This window comes from Desmodus rotundus, chromosome 2 (assembly GCF_022682495.2).
Source record: "Desmodus rotundus isolate HL8 chromosome 2, HLdesRot8A.1, whole genome shotgun sequence".
NCBI classification, from domain to species: domain Eukaryota; kingdom Metazoa; phylum Chordata; class Mammalia; order Chiroptera; family Phyllostomidae; genus Desmodus; species Desmodus rotundus.
The window spans coordinates 61,742,076-61,753,546 of record NC_071388.1 but is presented as its reverse complement, the minus strand read 5'-3'; positions in this window follow the sequence as shown (position 1 = coordinate 61,753,546).

Here is an 11,471-nt window from a genome sequence, read left to right as displayed (position 1 = left end):
GTGTTGTTGTTATCCTTGTTCACTTGTGTGGATTAAAGTAACTCTGAAATTTTAAGAAATGCCTACAGACTGAAGAACAATTCTTGTTAAAAGGCTGCCCTCTTGTGACAATGTGTTGTATGTATTCCTGGAAAAACTTGACCCCATACCTTCTACAGTCTAATTCTTAACAGTCCTTAAAAGAAACAAAACCTTATCATAGTTTGAGATGTAAGTATATATATTTTGCTTATACGGCATCTTTGGGTAATGAGTGGCTTTGATCAGATAAATGTCTCAGGAGCGGAAAGTCTAACTGCATCTCGGTATTCAACGTAACTAATGTATTTCCAGCAGTTACAACCCACTTACCTACTTTCAATAAATTGGTTAAGTTTCTCTATAAATCGAAGTGTCAGTGACACATATCATAAAATTGAATAAGTCAAGTTGTCACCTACATTACCATAACTGTGAATGTCACCCTCAGACTGAACAATTAGTGAGATAATAAACATTAGTGATGAAAATAAACGTTTGTCTTCTGGCTTCGAACAGCTCTTGATCTAAAGCAGGAGATAGACGACATGGACAGCCAATTACCAAGCAAAATCGCAGATGCTGTAGGACGGATGCGTGTGCTGCACCTGGGAGCACAGAAGAGGAAGTTCGCAGCTTGGCTTTGCAGAGCCGGGGGAACTGATTAGGATAAGGTACCACTGGACCATTATTAAAACTTGAAAAAGCCACACTATTTTATTATATGTTGTGTACCCTCTAGGCTGGGGATTCATTAATGAAAATATGTGGCCCCTACTTTTAATGAAATAAGGTGTAATGGAGAAATCATACTATAAACAATTTAAATGCAGTATGATAAGAACTACAACGTTCTGCGGATTTTCTCTCCTTGGTTCCTCTTGAAACGGTCACCTTCCTTTCATGTCGCCACTACTTCACAGAACAAATGCAGTGATTACACTGTTGTGTGATGTTCATTCTTAGGGTTCCTTTTTATCTTCCAGTACTTTCCTAGGTCTGCTTCCCAGGTTCTAGAAGCAAAATTATTCTGGGCTCGGTGATGTAGAGGAACAGAAAGGAAGTGTTTCATGGAAAGGAATAGTAACCCTCAATTGGTTCTGATTTTTGCCTTCTATAAACTTAAGCTTTTGCAAGAATTTAGAAGGATTATGGTCACCTCATCATGGTTGAGAGGTAAGGAATACAAAGGGAACCCGTGGTGAACAGCAGGGACCTAGGAAACATTCTCTAGAAACATCCCAAGAGATGTAAAGACACAGGGAAAAATAGCTAAAAGGATGTCTGGACATCAGGGGCCATGGACAGACCCGTGACAGGAATTCTGTACCCCACATATGATCAGGAAGCAGCAGTGAGTGTGTGGGCCTCAATGGGCCATGGGGATGAACAAAACAGAGGCCAGCAGCAGACCCTGTAGACAAACGGCTAAGCCCTACGTGTCTAACCATCATTCATCTGCCAAGCTCAAGCTCTGCCTACCAGGGCTCTGCTCTCCCACCCAGATGCCTTCTTCGGGACTAAAGCATCTTTCTCACAGCTCCTGGGAGTGTTGACAGCAGAGTCCTTGTAATAATGCCCACAGCTGAATAAAATCATCTCATTCAAGTCAGTTGATAACCCCTTCCCACGGACAGCCTTGACCCAAGGACTGGTCAATGTGGGCACGTAAAGGCCTGGCTCCTTTACCCCAGTTCAGGACAGTTTTAGACGCGTCAGAGTCAGGTTACAAAAGCAGAGAAAACTAAGTTTATCAAAGACAATAATTATTCCTAGTGGTGTGACATCAAAATTGCATTAAATAAGGTATTTAATGATTGCTTAAAATTAATAGTTTAGCCCTGACCGATGTGGCACAGTTGGTTGGGTGATGTCCTGCAAAGCAAAGGGTCAGTGGTTCCACTCCCAGTCAGGGCACGTCCTTGGCTGGGGCGCATGTGAGAGGCAACCAATCGATGTTACCCTCTCATATTAATGTTTCTCTCTCCTCTTCTAAAAGTTCTAAAAGTTCTACAACATAGATACTATCAATAGAATAAAGATTATGATCTAGAAAACCCTTTTAGATACCGCTTAAGGGAGTTTAATTGATAAAAAGACATTGATATAAAAATGCATTCGAAGAATTTGATTAAATTTGTTCATGAAATGTGAGAATTTCTAAATCAATATATCTTAAATAATAGGTATAATTAATAAATGTAAGTAGATAATGGACATTTATCCACAGCATAACTTATGCATTCAATTTTATTCACATTTAAGCCTAGATTTTCTCAATAAGAAAAACTTAAAAGATTTCTAACCTTCTTACCTTTCCCAACCCAGAGTCAAAAGTAATCAATGATTTCTCCCAAGATTCCCGGGAATAAAGAAAAAATAAAATAACCTATAAGATCCCTTATCATGATCTGTCTTTAAAGAAAAAAGCTGAACAGTGGAAAAACACCCTTGTTCTGGAGAAGGAATGGCAGAAATATGATGCAGTTTGGGCCTGGAGAGTACGGATCTAACTCATTTAGGAGATATGTGATTGGCAGGCATGGACTTGCAAATCGCTTCTATTAGTGGCCCTTCGAGTAGCAGGCACTGTGTCCTGTTCAAATAAACCCAGTACAATTTTCAAGTGGGTGGTGTACACAATCCTTAATCGTTTCTCTTGTATTGTCCATTCCATCTGAGCCCACTTACAGGTTTCCCGCTAGGTTTTCCCTTTGATGGAGCTGGAAAGGGGTGAGGGGAGGGTCTCAACATGTTTCAGAGAAGGGATGAAGGCAATTATGCCACATTAGAGGACCACATTTTCACAAAACATGAACTTTTCTTTTGCTCTTGCCAGGCTGTTGTGGCAAAGCTGTACTGCACCCTCTGTTGAATTTCTCCATCTTTATTGCCCTGGCTTATGTGACATATTTTTTGTCCTACTTCAGTGTGTCAAGATCCCAGCAGAGAGGTTATTAATAGCCTTTCCAGTGAGGCACATGGGAGATCTATATTTTATTTAAAAAGAAACACATGTATGCTCATGTCCTGTCCTTACCCAAGAATGTTAAATAGCCCCTGACGGGAGCAGCTCCACTTCTGTGACAATACAAGGCTTTGCAGAGCCTGACCACCTGCCCCTCCTGCATCACGTCTGTCTTCCCTTTCTGCCTCACAGTCTGCAACGCACCAAGGCACATTTTCTTCGCGATAGCTCTCTTTGCATATACTCACTTTTAAACTTTTATCAAGAACCAATGTAATCATTTCCATTATCAGTCAAGCCTTCCCTAACATCCTCACTGCAGCTCATACCCAACCTTTGCCCATACCACACCTTGGAATTATCATTATTTCTGTAAGCATCACGTGGCATTGCAACATTTTATATAGGTAGTTTTGCTAATACATATAAGTTCCTTGAGTCTACAAATTTGAACTTTTCCCTTGTTGAAATGATTGATTGAGATAATTAAGTACACAATAACCCCACATCTTTCAAAGAGATGCATGAGGAATACCTGAGTGTTTACGAAACAGGTTAACGCTGCAAATGCAGGTCTTCAGAGATCTACTCTAAAAAATGTACCAAGGAATAGCCAGCACAAATTAGGAAAATGAACAAAATAGGAAGACTTGACATGGCTCAAATTTAGACTTACTATAAAGCTACAGCAATCAAGATGATGTGGTGACAGAACAGACTAGTAGCTCAATGGAACAGGATAGGGAATCCAGAAAGAGACACACAAATATAGTCACCTGATCTTTGACAAAGGAGCAAAGGCAATAAAATGGAGCTATTATCATCTTTTCCACGATGGTGCTGGCACCACTGGAACCCACATGCAAAAAAAGAAATCTAGACAAAGACCTCCCCCTTCACAAAAATCAAATCAAAATAGGTCATGGACCTCAACATAAAATTATTGAACTCCTAGAAGATAACAGACAATAACCCAGGTGACCTTTGACATGGCCATGACTTGTTAGATACACCACCAAAGACAAGATCCATGAAAGTAATAATTGATAAATTGAACTTAATTAAAATAAAAACTTCTCTTTGAAAGGCAATATACCAGGAGAATGAGACAAACCACAGACTAGAAGAACATATTTGTAAAAGACACATCTGATAAAGGACTTATTCAAAAAAATAATTCTTAAAACTCAACAATAAGAAAACAAACAACTCAATTGAAAAATGGCTGAAGACCCTAGCAGACACCTCATCCAAAAAGATGTTAGGACAGCAAATAAACATCTGAAAAGATGCTGAACATCTTATGTCATTAGGGAAATGCAAATTAAAACATAGTGAGACCCTACTACGCATCCATTAGAATGGCTGGAATACAGAACTGACACCACCAAACCTGAGTGAGGCCGTGGAACAGCAGGAACTGTCATTCACTGCTGGTGACAATGCAAATGGCACAACCATTCTGTAAGACAGCCTGGTGGTTACTTCCTAAAGTAAACACACCCTTACTGTTTGATTCAACAATCGTTCTCCTTGGTATTTATCCAAAGAAATGGAAAACTTGTGTCTACACGAAAACCTACATGTGGATGTTTATGATAGTCTTATCTATAATTTCCCAATCTTGGAAGCAGCCAAAATGTCCTTCAGGAGGTCAGTACATAAATCAACTGTGATACAGCTGGACAATGAAATATTATCCAGTGCTAAAAAGAAACGTCTATTTCCTTGACTTGTTCATTGGGAAGGGATGTAACGGTGAATCAGCACTGTTGGTTGCTGTCATCACATCCCTGGAGTATCTTCCAAATAATTTTTCTTTACTTGTATTAAAAACTGTGTGTGTGTGTGTGTGTGTGTGTGTATGGATTAAGTGTTATTTTGGGGTACAGGCTATGGGGAAAAAGTGTTGAGATAAGATTGTCCCTATGTTCAATAACTCATTATTTAACAGAAACTGTATGTTTTCTTTTAGAATGAACGTTTTTTTGGGGGGCAGTGTCCTAGGTCATGTGATTCTGAGAATATGTTTAGTATGATCATTAAAATAAAATATATTCTTAATAAACTCTAATTCCCTCTTTTTCTTTGTCTGTCTCTCATCCCATATCTCCCTACTTAAAGAGTGTTTTGCGAAGAGTGAACCCACTTTCTACTTCTTCATTTGTCATTCACTTTGAGAACCCTCATCTTGAAAGACGTTTTCCCAGTTAAATATCTCTATCAAGGGTTATAGGATAATGCAACACTAAAAATATTGGAGAGTAAAAAAATCCTTTGAAAACTATGACAAGTTCAACTAGAAAATCCAATGATTTCAGAATCTATACCTGCAGTACACTTAAAAAATAAAAGAACAAAAACTTCTCATTGTCCCCTCCCCACTCCCCCCTGGCTATTGTAAGATGGATTACAGGAACTACTATAAAGGACACATGGACAAAACCAAGGGGGAGGGAGGGGGGTTCGGCTGGGGTGGGGTGAAGGGATGGGGAGAAAAGGCATACAACTGTAATTGAATAACAATAAAAATTAAAAAAAAAACTTCAAATGGTCTTTTTTACCAAGAGTTATTAAGGAAAGACCTGAAATTTATAATTCTTCTATGTGTTTAGAGTGTTAATTAACATTTTAATACTTTACTGATATATGTGTAAGATTTTTTAAAATTCAGTTCTAAATGAAAATTAAACACTATATTTGTCTTGACTAACATCATCTAATATTAAAATCTGGTTTTAATGCATTCTTAGAAAAGAGTTCAAGACATAGATAATTTTTAAATTTGTTTTGCTCAGAGAGCTCTTTGATCTCTAACCAGAACCACTTGTAACATTTTGTTTGTTCTTCTGAAGAGCCTGCCCACACAATTCTCCACCCACTCCTCTCCAAGTAAGCCAAAAGCTCACTGCCTCATTTATTTAATTTTTCATTTATCATTCGACAAATATTTACGGAGCCCCTGAAACAGACCAGTCATTCACCTGGACTCTGAAAATACAAATTCACATAATACAAGATTTCCCAGTCTCAGGAAAATCACATTGGAGTGGTGGACACAAACAAGTAAGCAAAGAGCTTTACATGCAGTGCTATAAGAGATACGAAATGCCATCTTTGGGAAACAGAAGAGGAGGCAAAGGCCAGGGAAGCAGTGACCCTGGGAGAGAGAAAACGTTAACCATGAAAAATCCCAAGAAAGGGTCCAAGTAAAAAGAAAAGTGTGAGGGCAAATTATGAGTTAAGAACTGGAAGGGGAGTGTGGGGATAAAGCAGGAAAGCTGGGAGAGTATTCCACAGAGTCCCAGTCAATCTGGGTGAATGATCTGTTGCTTTGAATCTTCAAACACTTTCTGTAATATTATGTTACATTTAAAGCACTTTCATCATTACTGCTAGCCTACATGCAAACACATTCTTCCATGTCCCTGGGAGATACAATTCAAATCCCAGCCAAGAGCCTAGGATTCCAGAAACTTAAGCCATAATACAGAAATCCAAATTCAATTCATCAACACCATCTGCATAACCAGCTGTTCACCTCCCCTCCCATATTTTTTTCTCTTTTCATGTACCACATGTTCCTAGGGACAAAAATTATGACTAACAGTGTTATCTGTGATCTGAAGTCCTGCATTTCCTATCCCCAATTTCATCCTCCTATTGTTTCTGACAATGTCGTTCATGCCACCTGGAGAAGCAGCTTGTATTGTCACAGGTAGGACTCAAGTATTTGGTAACTTCTAGCAGTTTCTTTATCTTAAGATCTTAAAAGCACACGTCAGAACCCAGCACTTGTGTCTGGAGATTTGCCAAAAGGGTCACATTCAGCAAGCTCCACGGCACTCGGCTGGCACTCACCAGCCACAGCACAGTGTGCGAGCCAGGCTCCCCCTTGCTCCCTGTGCTTCTTCTCCGGAGGGCTTGACTTCCTGTTGAGCCATCCGTCCATTTACCTATTCACAGAAACTTACACAATGCCTGTTACATACACAACAGATAATCAAAACACAACAACACACGCCTTTCAAGTCCTTTCAATTGTCCAAAGGACTCATTTCTCTTTTTCTCCTCTCAGTCACTGAAAATGATAAAAGTTCATAACTATAAGACACTTATAAGGAATAAGTGAAACATTGCAAGTCAGACTTGCAGACGGTATTGTAAGTCACTGTGCGCTTGCTATTACTATATTAATGTGAGATGACAGGATTCGTGTGTAAACCCTAAGGGTTGTGACTCACCAAAACATTGTTATGAACATAACTAATAGTAAGTAGATTTACATAATTGTGCCTCATCTGTATTGGACATGCACACACAATGAAACAATTATCCAATGGATTAGAATAATATTATAGCCTCTCTGGATGGTACAATTTATTTTTTAAGGGTAGTTCATCGAAAGAAGCAAAATCCATTTGCCCTTTGATTATTTCTACTCATCACATCAAGTGAATACTGTGGGTAACAAAGGTAAGATTTATTGCTTTGTTAGTGATTTATTTTTATGTATAGTTTATTATTCAATGGCAACTCAAAGAAGGCATGTCAATAGAATAGGTCATATTATTTAATTAGATAAAATCCTAAAATTAACTTAAAAACAAACTACATTGACATCTTTGTGTTTTTAAACTTCTTTCAATTACCATTGGTATTTCGTATTACATTATTTTAAGTGTACAGCATAGGGGTGAGACATTTATATGTCTTACAAAGTGGGCCCCGTGTGAAGTCTTGCACCCACCTGACGCCGTGTTGTTACCACAATGTTACTGACTCCCTAAGCTGCACTCCACATCCTCGTGACTGTTTTGTTAATTGCCAATATGTGCTTCCTAATCCATTAACCTTCTTCACCCAGCCCCCGGCCCCTACCGCCAGGCAACCATCAGTTTGCTCTCTGTACCTGTGTGTCTGTTTTGAATGTTTGTTTATTTTTTTCATTAGATTCCACATGTAAGCGAAATCATGTGGTATTTTTCTTACTCTGACTTATTGCACTTAGCATAATACCCTCTAGGTCCATTCCTGTCACCAATGGTAATATTTCATTTGTGTTTATGTTTGAGCAATATTCCAGTATACATATTTAATATATATATATATCACTTCTTTATCTATTTATCTTTTGATTTGAGCATTTAATTCACTCACATTTAAAGTAATTATTGGCAGGCAAGTAGTCATTGCCCTTTTATTAATTGTTTTCTGATTTTTTGTATTCCCTTGCTCTCTTGGATGTTGCTTGAGGACTTTCTGTAGTGCTGGGTTTGGACTCCTTTCTCTTTGTTTCTTGCAAATCTCTTGCAGATTTTTGGTCTGTGGTTACCATAGCTTTGTATACAACAAGCTATGTTTATAGCAGTCTATTTCAAGTTGATGGTAGCTTCCATTTAGACACATTCTAAAATTACTACCATTTTACTCACCCCGCCACATTTGTGGTTCTGTCGTTCCTTTTTACGTTGTGTGTGTGCGCGTTTGTGTGCCTCGTCCGCCTCCGTTGTAACTGCACCCGATCTTCCTGCATTTGTCTTTAGCCTTCGTACCAGCTTTCCTGTTGGTTGATCTACTACTTTTATTATGTGTTTGTCTTTGTCAGTCAGAATTTTTCCCTTTATTATATTTTCTCATTCATATTTTTATTTTTCTTATCTTTTTAAAGAAACCCTTTACCATTCTTGTAGTACTGGTTTAATAGCAATGAACTTTTTTATTTTTTGGTCTGGAAAGTTCTTTAATACTCCTTTGATTCTAAATGATAGACTTGCTGTCTATCTTGGTTGTAGGGCCTTGCTTTTCACTATTTTTAATACTTCATACCAATCTCTCCTAGCCTGCAAAACTTCTGTCAAAAATCAACTGAGAGTCTTAACTATTTTTCTCTTGCTGCTTTTAAGATTCTCTCTTTATCTTTAACCTTTGCCATTTTAATTATGATGTGTCTTGGTTGGGCCTCTGTGGGCCCATCTTGTTTGGGACTCTCTGTGCTTCCTGAACTTGTGTGTCTATTCTTTTCACCAGATTGGGGACGTTTTCAGTCATTGCTTCTTCAAATAGGTTTTCAGTCTCTTCTATTTTCAGTCTCTTTTATTATCAGTACCCTGATAATGCAAATGTTGATATACTTGATGTTGTCCCAGAGGTCCCTTAAACTCTCCTTATTTTGTAAAATTCATTTTTTTAAAGTTCTGATTGTGTGTTTTTTGCTAACTTGTCTTCCAAATCTCTGACTTGTTATTCCAGTTGTATTCTTCATTTCTGCCTGGTTCTTTTTAATAACTTCTATCTGCTTTTTAATGTTTCATATCTTTTTGTTGAAGTTCTCACAGAAATTATCTATTCTTCCCCTAAGTTTACTGAGCATCCTTATAACCAGTGTTTTGAACTCTGCATCTGGTAGGTTGCTTGCCTACATTTTGTTTAGTTCTTTTTCTGGGGTTTTGTTCTCGTCTTTCACTTGGGTCATGTTTCTTTGTCTCCTCATTTTAGCAGCTTCCCTGTGTGTGTTTCTATGTAATTAGAGATCGGCTACCTCTCCCAGGCTTGGCCTTATGTAGTAGGTATCCTGTTTGGCCCAGTGGCTCAGTCTCCCTCATCGCCTGAGCTGGGTGCTCCACGGCGTCTCCTGTGTAGGTTGTGTGTGCTTTCCTGTTGTTGCTGGGCCTTGATTGCTGTTGGCAAATCTGCGTGGGAATGACCCTCAGGTTGACTGGTTATGAGGACAGGCTGTAACTACAGCAGACAAGCTATTGTTTGGGAGATAACCCCAAAGAGTAGGATTTGCTTTAGTAAGTCTCTGTTGCCTATAAAGCCCACCTTTTGGGTATGTTGGTTGTGGAGCTTCCTGGGTGGTACTCTAGTGTGGTCTGAAGCTGGCCACCAGGTATTGGTTCTGGGGCCTCTTGGGGAGGGCTCTGGTGCAGGGTAACATCAGCTGCTGTCTGTGTCTGTTCTGGGGCCATCTGGTAGGACCTGTAAATTATTCTTTGGTTGGGAGCTACCTGTGCTGTCCTTGGAGGTGTCTGGGTGTGGTTGTGCTGCAATCTGTAGCTGGTTGCCACTAGTGCCAGTCTTGGGGCCACTTGGTATTGTTACAAGACTGCTTGCTTGGGGTTTGTGAACCTTTAAGAGATTTGTGGAAGGTCTGCAGTGTGGGCCCAGGCCTACCACTTGTGTGGATTAGCCTCTGAGAAAGGTTTGAGCCAGGCAGATGACTTGGATGAGAATCTCCAGGGTGGGCCGAGAGCAGTGTTAGCCAGGTTAATGGAGGATCGGATTGGGTGTTCCCCCGCCCCTGCCATCCGCGTGTATGAGGAGGGGTCAACAAGAAATAATGGCACCTGCCAGCACTTCAGTTAAGAGAGAGCTGTGCCTCCAGCCCTTGCCCAAGCCAAACAATTCAGTTTCTCCTCTTATGTTCCTGGTGCTTTTTGAGCTGCTGCCCCTTCTCTGCAGTTTAGAGCTAGTATTTGTAGACACCTTGGTCTACAGCATCCCTCCATCTCACCTGGACAGAATCCAGAATCCCTGCCGACTTTCACAGCCAGCTGCTGTGGGGGCTTCTTCTGACACTGGTACTAGGAACCTAGTTTGTGGCTGGTACCCCTTTCTACTCAGGGGGGACCTCTCTAACCAAGAAATCTCTCCTGCTTCTTAATCACCACACATGCATGTGGGTTTAACCTATTTTGGATCCCCATCCCTCCTACCAATCTCAACATGGCTTCATCTTGATAACATTTGATATGGAAGATCTGTTCAGCTGGCCTTTAGGTGGTTCTCGAGTGGTTTTTCGATAATTTAGTTTTAATGTCATGTGGCATGTCAGGAGGTTAGCATAGCATTTGCCCATTCCACTATCTTGACCTAAAATCCTCAAACTACATAGTGGATGGAACTTTTAAAAACAGTGAGTCCGATTCTGTGACCCGTGTCAAGCAGACATTCTGAAGGCTAGATAATTTAAACACTCTCTGTTTCTTACGAATCTGATCTAGGATGGCATGTCTTCAGAGCAGCCTGGCATAGCATATTTCGTGCATAATAGCTATTTGTTCTTTTTGTTGGGCCAGATAATTGCTACAGAATACCTGTCCTTCCTCATGATCCACTGAAAAATACATACTTTTCTTCTTCAATTCCTGACCTATGATTTCTACAAATTTGAAAACAATAAATATGATTAAAACACTCCTTGAAGACTATAAACGTGAGTGTCAGAGGAGTTTGTTTCCCTCACCACCGAGACGAGTTCTAAAGGCTCCCTTTCCTCATTAACCTGTATCTTGAAAAAAGATTTGTAAGGAATTGGGATACTAGAGAGGATATTGTAATGTAAAAATCTAAAAACATGTTTAAGGGTATGTCTTTGAGTTATCCTTGAAAGATTCTATCACCTATGGCAAGGAGGTTTTATTATGAGGGTTATGGGGTCATTTACTTTGTTATGAGGCAAGTTGGCTGCTGCTCCTCCTTC